The 18,330-nt window shown below is 41.3% G+C and overlaps 1 protein-coding gene across 1 annotated transcript in view; it reads right to left on the reverse strand.

The window, feature by feature from the left end:
• adgrv1 (adhesion G protein-coupled receptor V1) overlaps positions 1–18,096 on the reverse strand; it is a 415,446-nt gene extending 397,350 nt beyond the window's left edge. Inside the window, exon 1 of the mRNA XM_060907086.1 lies at positions 17,786–18,096. The gene's annotated coding sequence lies outside the window, so the exon portion shown is untranslated. The remainder of the gene's footprint in view (positions 1–17,785) is intronic.
• Between the last annotated feature and the right edge of the window lie 234 nt (positions 18,097–18,330).

Consider the following 18,330-nt stretch of genomic DNA (forward strand, 5'->3'; position numbering starts at 1 on the left):
TCAGGGGACTGTGAGGGCCAGGGCAAAACCTTCAGCTTGTGCCTCTTGAGGTATTCCATTGTAGATTTTGAGGTGTGTTTTGGATCATCATCTTATTGTAGGACCCATCCTCTTTTTAACTTCAACTTTTTTACAGATGTGTGATGTTTGCTTCCAGAGTTTGCTGGTATTTATTCGAATCCATGCTTCCCTCGACTAGTGAAATGTGCCCTGTGCCACTGGCTGCAACACAACCCCAAAGCATGATCGATCCACACCCATGCGTCAGAGTTGGAGAGGTGTTCTTTTCCTAGAATTTGGCACCATTTTTTCTCCAAACATACCTTTGCACATTGTGGCCAAAAAGTTCTATTTTGATTTCATCAGTCCACAGGACTTGTTTCCAAAATGCATCAGGCTTGCTGAGATGTTCATTTGCAAACTTCAGACACTGAATTTTGTGGCTAGGACGCAGGAACGGTTTTCTTCTGATGACTCTCCCATGAAGGTCATATTTGTTCAGGTGTCGCTGCATAGTAGAACAGTGCAGCACCACTCCAGGGTCTGCTAAATCTTTCTGAAGGTCTTTTGCAGTCAAACAAGGGTTTTTATTTGCCTTTCTAGCAATCCAATGAGCAGTTCTTTCAGAAAGTTTTCTTCATCTTCCAAGCCTCACCTTGATCTCCACTGTTCCTGTTAACTGCCATTTCTTAATAACATTACAATCTGAGGAAACAGCTACCTGAAAACATTTGCTACGTTCTTGTAGCCTTCTCCTGCTTTGTGAGCATCAATTGTTTTATTATTCAGAATGCGAGGGAGTCGCTTAGAGGAGCCCATGGCTGTTGATTTTAGGGACAAGTTTGAGGAGTCAGAGAATTTATACAGCTTTGAAATCTGCATCATCTGACCTTTCCTAACGAAGAATTTGAACAAGCCACAGCTCAATAAGCTAATTAAGGTCTGGAACCTTGGTAAAAGTTACCTGAGAACTCAAATGTATTGGGGTGCCCAAACTTTCGCATGGTGTTCCTTTTCTTTTTTCACTCTCCAGTTGTACAAAACAAAAATAATACACAAATCTTGCAGAAAATGCTGAAAAGAAATGTCTCGTCTTTACCTTTATGCCTTTTGGTGATCAGTTCATCTTCTGCTCACTTAAAGGGGAACAGAGGGCAATATATAGAGTAAATATAACAATAAAACACACATTAACGAACCTTATTCAAGACTTACAAAAGTTTTTTGTTCTAAGGTTGGAAAGTTATAGTGTTTTGAAAGTAGCTCGAGCAAATGATTTCCACAGTTTGAACAGCCCGCCATGATATTAATTTTATCCAATCAGAATGCACGTTCATTTTCTCTGCGTAACACTCATGACGTATGTACCGTATGTGCCCAGTTGTGTTGGCTCATTGAGGTTGGGAATAGCACGTGTGAATCGGAAAGTAGGATGAATTGTAAGTGATCGGCTACACAATGCCACAGCGTGTTGCTTTCAGGTGTAATAACAGGACCGATGGAAAGCATAACGATCCTCCAGACGTGTCTTTTCACTCATTTCCACTGAAAAACACCAAGCGAGTTCGAGCTTTCTTCTCTTCTTTCGTCATCACCGGAGTCGAGAGTACCTCTCCTAGGTTCAAACTGGTACCCTTCTAAGCCATAGCCTGCTTGCAGTGTCTTGCGGGATCTCTTCGTATGATTCGACAGAGCTGTCGCTTTCACTTGATGCGCCCGATGCCATGATTACATGCTTCTCTCCTAGTGCAGTGGGTAGGGCTGACGTCACGGTCTTTTAAAAATGGCGACTCTTGTGCCGTTTAGCGTACCGACTATTATATTTACAATTACCAAGATATTTCGTTGTTTTCTAGTATATAAATTTGATAGAATACTTAAGAATACGTTACTTTGTCACATCAGCAACTGTATATATTATATTTGGTACCCCTTTAACTATTCACAGTAACAGACATTTTCAGCAAGGGTGCCCAAACTTTTGCATGCCACTGTATGCACCCCAGGCAGACCTACCTTCCTGCCAAAAAAAATAAAAATCAGTGAAGAATAGAAAGAGAAGAAGCTATTTTTGTGAAATGTGGACGACGCTGGAGAACACATGATGGCATAAACTCATCACCTGTCGGCCGGATGAGCTAATAAGGAAGGATGATGAATCCTTATGAGTTTTCTTGAAATCCAGCTGAATCATTTCAACCAGTTTTATATTAGAACATGGTGGCAAAGACTGAAGATAAACAAGAGTTTGAGAAGACGACATCCTCCAGACTCCCATTCATTCATTCATTCATTCATTCATTCATCTTTAGCTTGATCTCTCAGGGTCATGGTGGATTTGGAGGCTCGCCCAGGAACACTGGGTGCACTGCAGGAATACACTGGATGGGATGCCAGTCCATTGTGGTGCACAAAGCGCACACGCGTGCGCACACACACACATTCACTTACATGCTTACTCACACCTGTTTATTTCCTATAGCCAATCAACCTACTGGTGTATTTTTGGGAGCTGGAGAACCCAGAGGAAACACACCTCACATGGGGAGAGCATGCACAGGAACTCTGCGCAGACAGCAACCTGAGCCCGGGATCGAACCGGAGACCCCGGAGCTATGAGGTGGCAATGTTACCGGGCTGGCCACTGTGCTGCCCTACACCTGCATTTATATACACTTTAACCGTTATGTTGAAAATATTACTATCATTTTTATTTCTTGAAAGGAAGATTTGGTAAGGTCATCACCAAAATGACTACCGAAAGTCATTTTTAGTAACAGTGGGCTCGGTTGTGACCAGCACCACCAAGCTGCCACTGTTAGTTCACCGGTAGAACTGCTGAGCTGTATACTTTCTCAATCGCAAGTCACTTTGGATCAATAAATCAGGCAAATGACTCAAATGTAACTGCATTCATTGACCAGAAATGTGAAGAAAACATTTTACTCCCAGAAATACAACAGAAGAAAGAAAGGTGTTAGAAAGCAATCAGTGCCCTGTGTGTTTACTGTGAGTAAACACTTGTGATGAAGCTTGAGAAAAATCCTGCTTGTTGATGGACATGACTTCATTTCAACCAATGTTTCAGTGCTCCATGTAAATCAGTTTGGGGTTTTTTTTGGGTGGTGCTTTGAAACCAGAGCATCAGCGATGATGTCGTAGCTCACACGGCTGTACCACGAGAAACCAGACTCGTTTATAATTAGCTAAGTTGTTCTTCATGAGAACAATTCGAACAAATTGATCTTCAAAACAATCAGAATCAAAATCCAATGAAAACTCGGGTAGTGATTTTTGTGAATTGTGGACGGACGGATGGACGCCGCGTGATGGCGATAGCTCATTACCTATGGCCGATGAGTTAATGAAATTTCAGGGCAAAAAAATTCCTTCCACGTGAGGATCTGGTCTTCCCAGGCAGTCTCCTGTCCCAGTACTAACCAGCTCTTTAAGGCATATGGGTGCAGCGCCGATCTCCGTTTCCATAGCCCTCAGCCTCTCGCCTATACAGCTAGGGTTACAGTGGGGGGCGAGTCCTCTGGTAACCGCGAGAGTTTGACGTCCTACTTGCATCTGTATTGCAGCGTGCCTTGCCAGATGGCAGTAGGTACCATTTTTATGATGGTCTTTGGTATGACCCGATCGTGAGTAGAAATTTCAGGGCACACTCTGTCGAAAAACCCAACTGCTTTTCTTTCTTTCTTTCTTTCTTTCTGTTTACAATTTCATAAATTATACATACACAGATTTTCACAGTATATTGATCTTTACATGTACCGTATATTCATCATCATTTATATGTTTTTGTATGAAACTTAAAGGAGAATGGAAGGCAAATTTTTTATTATCAAAATTCTATTTCTCTCATTTTATTAAATATAGGAGTGCATTTCTGATTGCTATTTTGTCACTGCTATAGCAAGTTATGAGTGTTTGAAATATGCTCTGTAATATATCAGTCCATATGTCAAAGCAATGGCCGTAAACGAGATTTGTTGAGACCTGTGCACGACGTCGTAGGACGGAAGTAAAACGTACAGCAGAAATCAAAGGACCAACATCTGCCAACATTGTCAAAAGACGTGCGCGCCCTCTTTCGAATGGTGATGTAATCAAGCTGGAAGTTTTGTTTGTTTTGATAGCAATTGGGAAAGTTTGAAAAAAAAAGTAGGCAGTAATCGTTATTTAAACTCGTTTTTGTGCAATATTTCATTTGGAAAACAGCTTTCAAAATGGCGGCACTGACACCTGGCTGACACTTCACATTTTGAAGTCTCGCACAAGTCTGGTGAAGATCACGCGGATAAGCGACGCCTGCCGTGGACCAAACGAACTAAATTCAACATGGCTAAAAACCACGGGCGATTGCTCTAAGACAACAAGGGAGGCTCAGCCTCCTCTAAAAATGACGAACATTGTGTAGGATGAATTGCGCTAGGCTTATGTTATAGCCGACCTTATAACATTGCTATTTCAGATCCAGAATCATAGAAATATATGTGCTCAACCCAACTACAGTACGAAATCATTCCGTTATAACTTTCCCCAGTTCGCCTAATGTGTGCATGAGTTTTTCCCCCTCGTGACAACACGATGCAGCGCAGCCTCAGTGGATTGGGAGCTATGTGCTTGTCAATCTCAAAATGCAAGACGATTATTGGACAAATACTGTGAAAACGCCCGCCCACGGAGTCTCATGGACTCCCAGCCTCAGTGGACTTCAATGGCATTTGGGAGTGATGCGCTTTTCAATCTCAAAATGCAAGATGGTTATTGGACAAATACTGCGAAAATGCCCGCCCACGGACTCCGAGCCTCACATGGGAGGGACATGGCAGTTTCCGCGAGGAGACTGGTGACTGGTGAAAGAGGCCGGATATTTTCTTTGATTGACAGCTCGTTTCAACTATAGACAGGCAGCGGTACAGTGTTGCCAGATTGGGCGGTTTTAAGTGCATTTTGGCGGGTTTTGAACATATTTTGGGCTGGATAACGTCAGCAGTATCTGGCAACATCAGTTCAGTCCCATGCGGATTCGCAAGTGCTGTGGTGTATTGTAAGAGATCGGCTTACATTTCAATTTCATTCATTACATACGGTTTCTACCAGCTTTTTTAGTTTGTATATATTTTCACTGTAAATAAAGTGTAAATATAGTGTTGACAAGTTTGCTATCTTAGTTCCAGAAATTTCGTTTATTTGAGTGACTGAACTTGAACTTGAGGGGGCTAGTCAGCTAGCAAGAAAGCTGCGCACGGATGCCAAGCATTGTTGATTTAATTTTGGCGAAGCCATTTGCCAGTCTTCCTTTCGAGGAAAAAATTAAAATTAAAGAGCAGGGTAGACCAATGCCTCAAATTGACTTGGTGAAAAAGGTAGGGAATAATACTCGTTCCTTTCAGCTCTCCTGGTACGAGAAAGTGAATTGGCTAACAGCAAGTGACCCACATCAACAACAGTAAATAGGCTACTTTAGTAATACATCATGGATGGACCAAAAATATAGAATCTATTTAAAATGTTTATGCTGAGTATATTATATTGGAATATATGTTTTTCTGGATATGAATTAAACACAGCTACAATTTGGAAAACATTTTTAAACAAAAACACAGCCGAGGTCAATTTTTAAACAACATGCCACAATTTTAAAATATAAAATGTTAAAATATACCCCCCCCCCAACACCACCATCATGTATATTGGACAGTAGGCTAATGGGCCAAAAGAACCTGTTATTTCACAGTTTGTGACGCTGCCAACAATCAGCCAGATCAGAGGCAAGAGTATGGGCAAAACTGATGTGTTTTTTCTTTTAAAATCTGGAAATATCGTAACCGACCAGCCTCCCCTGTTTGAAAGACTACCAGCCGCCACTGCTAAAAACCGAATAGGCCGATAAGTATAATATTTAATTGCAATTAGTTGCCAATATGAGTCACGATATAAGGTTACTAAAACTGACTTCAGTTCTCCTTTAATTAACCAACTCCGAGGTGGTGAAAAACACAACTGATCTTCAATCAATTAGTAAGCGCCATGAAATGTTGTTTAATAAGATCTGAATGATTGCTGCAGGACAGCGAAGGGAACAGTGTCTTGAATTAAAAGTACTATTCCTAATTCCGATAAGAATTTTAATTACTAAATTTTACAACGTTCTATTAAGTTGTGTGAAGCTATTAGCTTCAAACATTGTGTTTTATTAACCTTACTGTATGGATGCAGTGAACTCAGTACTTTCAGCAAGTTCTGACTTTTCTTTTAGTTTTCGGACTGGAACTAAAACCAAGAGGAAAATACTTTTCTAAATGAGCTCTATAAGTGATATCAGTAAAGATATAAAATAGTTAAGCGAGTCAAAGACATAATGATGAAGGTTTCTGTGATTTTGTATGAGGAAACTCGTTTGTATAAAACGCTTCATTGGACCCTTCACAAATACTTTAAATCACTTCTTCAGCTCACGACACAAACTCAGATTAACTCATTAAGAAGGGATTTGGAAAGAGCTCCAGCTAATGTTCCCAGTATTTTCCTTCCCAGTGCTTTTTCTTTTAAATCAGATATACGCTTTCTGGGAAAACAACGTTGGGTCATTTTTAAGTTTTATACCTCTTTATATCGAACTCTTTATTCTGTAATTAAATAATCTGTGTATAATAATTTCTCATTTCTTCGATCTTCACTGGACTGTTTTAGGAATAAACATTTTCTAGCATATTTAAACTAGGGCTCTCAATCGATTAAAATATTTAATCGTGATTAATCGCATTATTGTTCATAGTTAACTCATGATTAATTGTGATTAATCACACTTTTTTTTTTTAATCTGTTCTAAATATACCTTCCTTAAAGGGATACTTTTCAACTTTTTGGGGAGCGGGAGTGGACAAATCTGCTTACTTTATGCAAATGTCTGTGACCAGGTCAGGAAGGATAACGCTGAACAGAGCAAAAATCATTTTTGTAGGTAGTTTATTCCCCCACTGCATTTAAAGTGCTAGTCTTACTTAAAGGGGAACTGAAGGCAAATTTTTTATTCTCAAAATTCTATTATGAGTGTTTGAAATGCGCTATGCAATATATCAGTCCATATGTCAAAGCAATGGCCATAAACGAGATTCGCTGAGACTTGCGCGAGACATCGTAGGACGGAAGTGAAACATACAGCGGAAATCAAAGTGACCAACATCTACCAACATCGTCAAAAGACGCGCGCGCCCTCTTTCGAATGCTGATGTCATCAAGCCGGAAGTTTTCCCTGTGTCCAAAATCGCTCCCTACTCACTATATATGGCACTATATAGTGGGGACGCCATTCTGTAGTGCTGTCCGAAACCTTAGTGAGGATTATGTGGGAAATGCGCTCAGTATAATATGTATTTATCACAAAAATACATGCATGTATTTATTATTTTGAAAACCCACCCGCCACCTGATCTGGCACGTTTTAATTGTGTGACAGTAATGATGTAAATACCAGCGCAATGGACTCGTCCTTATCCTGTCGTCTTTCCAACTCTTCTCTACTCCACGTTGGTTGGAAGTCGTATGGAATAATCTCCATCACTGATGAAGCTGCCAAATCTCAAAATTAATCTAAATTGGAATGATATGGCGATCTGGCTGCTGTTTTCAAAATGGCGGCGCTGACACTTCATGTTTGAAGTCTCGCACAAGTCTCGTGAAGATCGCACGGATAAGCGACGCCTGCCGTGGACCATACGAACTACATTCAACATGGTTAAAAACCGAAAAGGCCGATAAGTGTAATATAATATGCCAATACGAGTCACAATATAAGGTTAATAAAACTGAAAACATAATTGAATAACGCGTTAATTAAGAAATAAAGCAAGTTTAAAAATGACTTCAGTTCCCCTTTAATGAAACCAACCCAGGGATGGATTATTTGGTCAAAACTGGGTTTTGGAGATTTGGCCAACTTTGACAGGATGTACAAAAGGCATGAGAAAAACAAGGAACACTTAAATTCATATGTACGCTTGAGTAATTGTACGTCAAAAAACAAACTAACAAGTAATTGTGCGTCAAAAAAAAAGAGTGGCATTAAAAGGAATTTGCATTAACATGTTATCTTCACGTTAATTTCCACAGCCTTCATTTAAACCCTTTCTAAAACAAAACACATGGAAAACTATCGATATTGAAAGTGAAGGAAAGTGAAGGAAAGGAAATGCTGCGGTATGGCCTGTGATGGCTACGACGGCACGGGTTTTGTATGAACGGTACAAAAATGACAGAAACAAATCTTCAAGAGTCAAGGAGTTAAAATTCATCATATAGATATTTCACACCGAATCCTGCTCGTGTATTCAATAAGCAGCCGCGGAGTAAAGCAGAGTAAAGCTCAGTGACATATTCCCACTGCGTCACCATTCTGCTCCGGGTGCGCAGTCTTTGTGGAGCATTTTCACCAGCTGAATTCATCCTCTCCCCGGAGCTCAGCGCCTTGCGTAGCCACTTTGTTTTAGTGGAGGCCCCAATCTGGTGGGAAAGGAGGATCCAGATTGGAACCCTGCTATGTTGGTTCAGAAGGTGTGGAAATCTCAACCAGACTGGAACTAATGCCAACTTAAAAGTGTGGTTCGTTTCTGAATTGTTCTCTTTAGTCTGTGAGAGGTTCTGCATTATTAATGCATCAGTGCAGACTCATTACATCGAAGATTGACAAGGCGTCATCTTGAGTTTGATTAATGTGGAGAAAAAAGAAAAAGAATCATTTGAAACTATATATATATATATATATATATATATATATATATATATATATATATATATATATATATATATATATTTCATTCCCTTTTAAATTCTATCCACATTCACCGGATATGAGCAATCGCGTGCTCTGATTGGCTACTCTACTACTAGGCTATCAGCTCATATATATATATATATATATATATACCGTGAGTAGAAAAAAACAAAATGGCGGAGCGTGTTGCTGAACCAACCGAGGATGAAATAAAAACTTTACTCGAAAACAAAACCCCAACAAAATATAGAATAAAAGTATTTGATGGTAAGAATGTATCTTTTTTTATTTTTCAAGAATTATTATTATTATCGCATTTTTCACAAATTGCTCCTGTCATTTCGGTGCTTTGTTTACATTCTAAGCAGAAATTATTTTGTCGGATGTTTTGTATAAAGTTTTTTATTTATCGGATTTGCAAAAAGTAAAAATAAAAATGCTCTGTTTCTCAAAATCCAGTGAATGTGGATAGAATAAAACAGTTATTCCACTCAATCTCGTCGTACATGGATTATAGCCAACTCGGTGCTACGCGCCTATATATATATATATATATATATATATATATATATATATATATATATATATATATATATATGATACTACTATGACTACTACACTACGATACTACATTATTAAATTGGCAATATGTCAAGGCTTAAATTAAAAACCGTCTAGAAATATGATTTTCATAATATCTCTAGAAAAACTGCCTTCCTATTTTTCTTATAAATGCAAGAAAAAACTCAATGGATGTCACATTTAGCCTTTTTAATTTCCCTCAAGTACTGATTTAAAGGAGAACTGAAGTCATTTTTAAACTTGCTTTATTTCTTAATTGACGTGTTATTCAATTACGTTTTCGGTTTTAGTAACCTTATATCGTGACTCATATTGGCAACTAATTGCAATTAAATATTATACTTATCGGCCTGTTCGGTTTTTAGCCGTGTTGAATTTAGTTCGTTTGGTCCACGGCAGGCGTCGCTTATCCGCGCGATCTTCACGAGACTTGTGCGAGACTTCGAAACGTGAAGTGTCAGCCAGGTGTCAGTGCCGCCATTTTGAAAACTGTTTTCCAAATGAAATACTGCACAAAAACGGAGTTTAAATAATGATTACTGCCTACTTTTTTCAAACTTTCCTGATCGCTATCAAAACAAACAAAAATTACATCAGCATTCGAAAGAGGGCGCGCGCGTCTTTTGACAACCTCTGTGTCCGAAATCGCTCCCTACTCCCTATACAGGGCACTATATAGTGGGAACGCCATTTTGTAGTGCTGCCCGAAACCTTAGTGAGGATTATTTACACCCTATATAGTGCACTCAAAGTATCCCACAATGCATCACGAAAAGTAGTGTACAACCGATGGTCACTAACCAAAGCAATATATCCCATCATGCATTGCGGTCGTGCTGAAAGAAATCAAATTAAAAGTCTCAAATTTGATTTAATAAAAGGCAGCGACAAAGAAGAAAGTATTCAGCCTTGATTTTAAAAGAACTGAAAGATGCAGGTGCTTTGTATTGATTAATGTGGGAAATACGCTCAGTATAATATAGATTTATGACAAAAATATATGCATGTGTTTATTATTTTGAAAACCCACCAGCTGGCATGTTTTAATTGTGCGACAGTAATGATGTAAATACCAGCGTGATGGACTAGTGTCCGAAAGCATTTTTTTTTTCATTTTACCAATGAGCTCACTATATAGTCCTCTATGTAGTAATTCCCTATATAGGGAGTAGGGAGTAGTGAACGAGTGAGCGATTTCGGACACAGGAAACGTTGGCAGATGTCGGTCACTTTGATTTCCGCTGTATGTTTTACTTCCGTCCTACGATGTCTCGCACAGGTCTCAACGAATCTCGTTTACGGCCAATGCTTTGACATATGGACTGATATATTACAGAGCATATTTCACTCATCACTTGCTATAGTGGTGACAAAATAGCTATCAAAAATGCATTCCTATATTTAATAAAATGAGAGAAATAGAATTTTGATTATAAAAAATTTGATGTACAAAAGGATAATGGAGGTGGAGAGGAGAGAGAATGTCGGCTTGGTGAATATCTAAGACATTTTAAGGAAATTTCTATTGTTCTCGTCATTGCAGACGCTTACAGTGCAGGCGCCTGAGTAAAAGACGACCCGAACCGTCTGCTTCACAGCGAGCGCGGAGGAACCGTTAGCTTATCCTGCGCTACTGTGCTGTGTGGACGGCTCTTTCTTTTGTTTCAGTACACCTGCTGCTCTTCCATCATGTGTGGCCCTTGTGTGGTCTGTTTATATCCCACACACATCAATCTTAGCACCTCATCAATGGGAGTGCTGTTTATGGCATGCCACACTTTGGCTAGAGCACAAAAGTGTCACTCAGTGACTCACGACAAACCGAGAAATGGTGTGTAATTATTTAGTACTGTAATAAGTAATATATACATCGCTTATATACATATCAGAAGCACATGATCACAACAACAGTAACAAGCTAGCAAAGCGCTAATTATCGCTAATAAATTAAATTTCGCTGGTCATAAGTCATTTGGTTTGACTCATGTGATGGAGCTGTGATGCTAACCACCTGTTTAAAGCTCATAAACACTTTAAGTTTGAGAACAGCTGGTCCACATTTTGGAGAAAAGCAAAGCTGATCGTGTTACATTTCCATAACTGGCTGATGATTTTATCTAAAGTGACTTACAGCTGAGACAAGATACAGTCATGCAGTAGAGGCTTACGGGTCTTGCTTTGAACTCGTGAGTTTCTGAAAACCTAAAAGCCGAAACCTTAACGACGGAAGTTTTGTGAAAATGAAGCTGACCGCTCAGGTTTTCTTTTATCTCACAACCCATGCTGCCACCACAAACCCCACCACAGAATCTATGAAGCTAAAAATTAAACAACACAGACTCAATATATTCACTAATTCACCTCCAAAACGAACATGAACATGAGCTTACTATGACCTTCAAGTAGCATGTCATGCATGTCAAGAGTCATGTACTGTACGTTTAACAATAGATATTGTCACAAAACAAGATTAGATTTAGATCCAACCAGAGGCAACAGCAGCAATAAAAACCCCTGAGACGAGAGGAGGAAGAAAACTTTACTGGGAACCCAAACTCAAAAGGGTTTGTCTTCTGGATGACATCAGATAACAGGATTATAAATCATTATCTCCAGGGCTTTGAACCGGTTCAAGGAAGGAAAACGAAAACCGGGAACTTTTTCTATTTCACATGGAACAGAAACGAAACCAGAAACTTTATTATTTTTTATGTTCCGGAACAGAAACGCTTATTAAAAATAATGGTAGCCGGTTAATACCGGTTTTTATTTCGTTCCTCAAAGTTTCCGTAGCCTACAAATAAAAAAGTCATTCTTCTCCTGCGCAAGTTTCTATGACCCGCTGGGGTTCACTTCCTGTGTGACGTTCGCTGACTGAATGGAGAGAGCGGGAGGGTGGACTACTATCACGTCTCCACATCTTAAATAAGAGGTAAATATTGCAGTCTATCGTTATTCAAAAACGTCAATTTCAAACACGATATCAATATATTTGTCCACGTTAATGAGAGGCTCGCGAACATTAAATGACATTAACCTCTGTTAGCCTATCAATGCACAGGGCCTGACTAGCCTTTGGTAACACACTAAATGAATTATCTTTCATTTTTGGCACTTTTTCTGTTTGTGTAGATGGGAAGACATACTGAGAATCCAAATCGCCAACATTTGAAATAATAATTGTTTTGAATTATTTCTTGTCTTATTTAATGAAGGTTGTAATAGAATTAGCCTACATTTGGCTTAAGCTGGATGAGACAGAGACATAATTTTATAGCCATTTGTTAAACAGCTGACAGGGAACGTAATTAACCGTTCCAGGAACGAAATTTTTTTTGTTCTAACCGGTTCGGGAACGTCTATTTAATGGTGGAACCCAAAACCGGAAACGTTAAAATTCCGTTTCTGTTCGGAACGAACCAATAGGAAAAAAATTCTGTTTCAAAACCCTGATTATCTCAAATATAAATCACCTTTTTTTTCTTACATAAAAAGTCAAACAAGTGTGTTGAAAGGATGTTCAGCAGCTTTATGAGCACATGACAGTCTTTACGATCACAGGAGAAGTGCATAGATCCAATCACCACATGTTAACAACTTTTATAGAAACAGTAACCAAAGTAAAACTGGCTCAGATTGTTACTCGATGACAGCTGAAGGACGGGGATAGGCAGGTGAACCATGACATTATTAGTTCATATAATGTTTCCCGTTTTGGCAGGTAAGTAATTTAATAGTAATGGAGGGTCGCGATAAAACAAGAATGGTAAAAGTGTTGCTGATGATTGTGTAATATGAACTAACAAGAGTAACTTTTTAAAAAAGGGCTTTAGGAAAGAATGGTGAAAGAAATTCACTCTTGGTGCATCTAGAAAGAGGAAAAACAACCAGACATTTCTGTTAAATGCTGAAATAAAATCTGTAACTGGTCTTAAATAAACCCCACGGAAGCCTGTATACACCACTTGGGAAAAAAAAAAAAAATAAATAAATAAATAAATAGGGCGGCATGGTGGTGTAGTGGTTAGCACTATTGCCCCACAGCAAGAAGGTCCTGGGTTCCAGCACAGCGGCCGGCGAGGGCCTTTCTGTGTGGAGTTTGCATGTTCTCCCCGTGTCTGCGTGGGTTTCCTCCCACAGTCCAAAGACCTGCAGGTTAGGTTAATTGGTGGCTCTAAATTGACCGTAGGTGTGAATGTGAGTGTGAATGGTTGTCTGTGTCTATGCGTCAGCCCTGTGATGACCTGGCGACTTGTCCAGGGTGTACCCCGCCTCTCGCCCATAGTCAGCTGGGATAGGCTCCAGCTTCTTAACCCTGTAGAAGGTCCTGGGTTCCTAAAGCGGCTACAGATAATGGATAGATGGATTAAGAAGAAGAAATTTGGGCGGCATGGTGGTGTAGTGGTTAGCACGGTCACCTCACAGCAAGAAGGTTCTGGGTTCGGCCGGCGAGGGCCTTTCTGTGTGGAGTTTGCATGTTCTCCCCGTGTCTGTGTGGGTTTCCTCCGGGTGCTCCGGTTTCCCCCCACAGTCCAAAGACATGCAGGTTAGGCTAATATGGGATGGCCTTGGGCTGAGGTGCCCTTGAGTGAGGCATCTAACTCCCAACTGCTCCCCGGGCGCTGTTAGCATGGCTGCCCACTGCTCTGGGTATGTGCTCATTGCTCGCGTGTGTGTTCACTGCTTCAGATGGGTTAAATGCAAAGAGGAATTTCACAAGTGTGTGATTAATAAAGTTGTGCTTTCTTTCTTTCTTTCTTTCTTTCTTTCTTTCTTTCTTTCTTTCTTTCTTTCTTTCAAAAACTGCTTAGCTTGTGATTTTGCTATTAATGTATGAAGTGAGTTGCTTCATTAGGCTGGGGGCATTTTACTCCAAACTGGGGAGTGTTTTGGCTGTCCATTGGGGCAAAATGCACCTTTGTAGGAATTTACTTTCTTGCTAAAAACAAACAAACGAATTACATGTAAACTCTGGACAATTTTAAAATTTGGTATTTACTTTGTCAGTCAAAACAAGGATAAAAATCCTACACACATCCACCTTTTGCTTCACAGTAAAGTTACACATCCCTTAAATGGGTGTCACAATTATGATCTCATTATTATATAAGGCATAATTATGAGAAACCTTCTCATTATTATTATTAGTACAGGTAATCGTTTGGGGCCGAGTAAAATTAAGGACTAATCTCACGAGTGATTTTGAAGTTTTGAAAATTCAATACTTTTAAATCACGAGTGAAACTGATCCATAAAGTGCATATTCTGGACCAATTTTGTTTTTTTTATATGAAAGTATGTCCCTTTACACACTCATCCAGAAGGGTAATTTTGCACAAGCCCATCTGTCTCGTCTCGTCTCATCTCATCTCATCTCATCTCATCTCATCTCATCTCATCTCATTATCTGTAGCTGCTTTATCCTGTTCTGCAGGGTCGCAGGCAAGCTGGAGCCTATCCCAGCTGGCTACGGGCGAAAGGCGGGGTACACCCTGGACAAGTCACCAGGTCATCACAGGGCTGACACATAGACACAGACAACCATTCACACTCACATTCACACCTACGGTCAATTTAGAGTCACCAGTTAACCTAACCTGCATGTCTTTGGACTGTGGGGGAAACCGGAGCACCCGGAGGAAACCCACGCGGACACGGGGAGAACATGCAAACTCCACACAGAAAGGCCCTCGCCGGCCACGGGGCTCGAACCCGGACCTTCTTGCTGTGAGGCGACAGTGCTAACCACTACACCACCGTGCCGCCCCGCCATCTGTCTACAGCAGAAAAAAATAAAATAACAAAACGCGTCTGGAAAAATCCCAAGGGAGTCTGGAGCCAGATTCGTGACGTTACCTGTGGAAGCGCCAGCAGGCTACGCGAGCTTGCACAGTTTCAGTGCACAGCGTGTGTAGACCAAGCGCTCCCATTTCTCTCTCATTGTCCGGTCTTTTGGGAAACGATGAGTACTAATCCCATCAAGATTGGTGTTGCTACACTCTCCTATGATACATCTGTTAACCATTTTAATAATTACATGATAACATTGAAGAAATGTGCAGAAAACCACCAGGTCGTTTTCTCATAAACAAACCAGCGCTGACGTAGGATTCAGAGGGAGGCGTCCCGCACACGACGTCACAAAAATCAATATTTCCCGGGAAATCCAAATGCCAAGTTTTTTCAGAGGCGGACCAATTTGCCTCAAATGGCTTGATTTCAACTGAATTTTTCTGGTATTGCTCAAGGTAAAAAAAATGCACAAAATGCAGAATGTGATAGATATTTGACCAAAGTTTAATATAAAATAAGAGAATTACATTGATCTTACTCCTGAATTTACCCATGATATGCACTTTAATTTTACAAGGAACCATATGATTACTTGTTTATAATATCTCATCTCATCATCTCTAGCTGCTTTATCCTGTTCTGCAGGGTCGCAGGCAAGCTGGAGCCTATCCCAGCTGACTACGGGCGAAAGGCGGGGTACACCCTGGACAAGTCACCAGGTCATCACAGGGCTGACACATAGACACAGACAACCATTCACACTCACATTCACACCTACGGTCAATTTAGAGCCACCAGTTAACCTAACCTGCATGTCTTTGGACTGTGGGGGAAACCGGAGCACCCAGAAGAAACCCACGTGGACACGGGGAGAACATGCAAACTCCACACAGAAAGGCCCTTGCCAGCCACGGGGCTCGAACCCGGACCTTCTTGCTGTGAGGCGACAGCGCTAACCACTACACCACCGTGCCGCCCCTGTTTATAATATATTGGGCCAAATTCATACTTCAGAAGCCATTCAAGTTCACAACATTTGTCTTCTTTGTCAAATATAGCGAAACGTGGCATTGCTGAGTCAGCCATTTTGTTGACAAAATTTGCTCATTTTTGTCACCGTAACCAAGCAACGAACTAGCCAATAGCATTTCAGAAATATGGCCCCCTCCTTGATTGACCAATCAGAATTGAGTAATTTGGCCCTATGTTGTATTATTATCTCATCTCATTATCTCTAGCTGCTTTTATCCTTCTACAGGGTTGCAGGCAAGCTGGAGCCTATCCCAGCTGACTACGGGCGAAAGGCGGGGTACACCCTGGACAAGTCGCCAGGTCATCACAGGGCTGATACATAGACACAGACAACCATTCATACTCACATTCACACCTACGGTCAATTTAGAGTCACCAGTTAACCTAACCTGCATGTCTTTGGACTGTGGGGGAAACCGGAGCACCCAGAGGAAACCCACGCGGACACGGGGAGAACATGCAAACTCCACACAGAAAGGCCCTCGCCGGCCACGGGGCTCGAACCCAGGACCTGTGAGGCGACAGCGCTAACCACTACACCACTGTGCCGCCCTGTATTATTATTATTATTATTATTATGGTGGGGCTTCCTTAATAACCAGCCTCACACAAAAAGGCCATAAGGAACCATTCTGACCTTTGACCCCGAGTCCTGCCCTCGCGCGCAGCTATTAGGATTTTAGTCTACACTCGACCGGAAATCTGTCTAAAATGGAGGAAACGGGACAAAGAGAAGCCGCTTCGATCGAAAACAGGTGCATGTTCATAAAGTCGCTCAAGGGATGAAATAAAACTCTTCCCGGAGAGCAAATCCAGACGCCCCAGGATTCCATAAACGGGGTGCGGTTGGACAGTCGGGGTGTTTAAAAGGAGGCGCGCGGGGGACAGACGCACAAAGCGCACCGGCCCAGCAAGGGCGCCGCCGAGTCACCATGGAAACGCCAATCACATGGTATTTTTATGAACTCGGGTTCAGGCGCTTCATCACGGAGGGTTTGTTTCTGCAAAGTTACACTGACGATGAAATGACTCGAGGTTCATCTGATACACCTGTTGTTTCTATCCTCCATCCAGCGTCCAAAAAAAAAAGATGCATATTATAGTGAGACAATCACGTGCATGTCCTCTTGTGCATATAAGATCTCCTTTTTTTTTTTAAATGTTATCTTCATTTGTCACTCTACCTTTATATTCTGCATTCCATATGCACTTTATATTTTATATTTCATATATATTTCTTTTTATTTTGGTAAGCGCAGTTTGGTCGGGCAGTTGCAAAATAAGAATTGCATTACCCAATAATAAGCCGCTGTGTCTGTTAGCTATTGCGTATATGACAAATAAAAATCTTGAATCTTATGATTTCACTTATCCCTGACAGCATCAGATCAGAAGAATGAAATGCATCATCATCATCATCATCATGCATTTCATTCTTCTGAGAAGAATGAAATGCATGATGATGATTGTGCGTTCATGCATATTTCCTACGTGTTGCACACATGGTGATAGTGAAAGAAGATGACGCGCCGCTCACTCCTGTCCTCACACACCTGTTCGTCATCCAGCTGTTCCAGAACATCACGGATAACTCACCTAATAGCTTGCGCGAGCGATCCGAGGTGAACAGCTGCAGAGGATCCGGGCGGGTTAAGCGCGCGTGAGCATGAGCGCGTGACCGTCACCGCGTAAAGCTCACTCACGGGTCACCCGCGCGCCTTCTCGGTGCACGCGCTTCTCTCTGTCCTAAACAAAAGGCGGCCCCGCGCAGTCCGGGAGCGGGAGTTAAGGAGACTTCTCAGTGGATACTGCGTGAGAATGAGGGAGAATAAAGGCTGCTCGGTGTGAGCTGTGCTGCCATTCCGCTTCTCCGGACTGAACTCGGAGCGCACTTCAGCAGCGCCCGCCGTCTGCTCCGATCCTCTCCTCTCCTCTCCCACACACCCACCCACAGAGCCGCGCTAATCGCATTAGCGTCAAACAGCTCCACACAGCTCCACCCAGCGACGCGTCCGGCTCAGCCAGCTATCCGGGAAGACGCAGTAAATTGTGGTTCCTCACTCAGACACTCCTGACATTTTTAGCTCAAACTTTACTTTACTTTCCCGACCGAGCTTATTTCTAATTTCAGCCTTTCAGAC

This window comes from Neoarius graeffei, chromosome 24 (assembly GCF_027579695.1).
Source record: "Neoarius graeffei isolate fNeoGra1 chromosome 24, fNeoGra1.pri, whole genome shotgun sequence".
Classification (NCBI taxonomy): domain Eukaryota; kingdom Metazoa; phylum Chordata; class Actinopteri; order Siluriformes; family Ariidae; genus Neoarius; species Neoarius graeffei.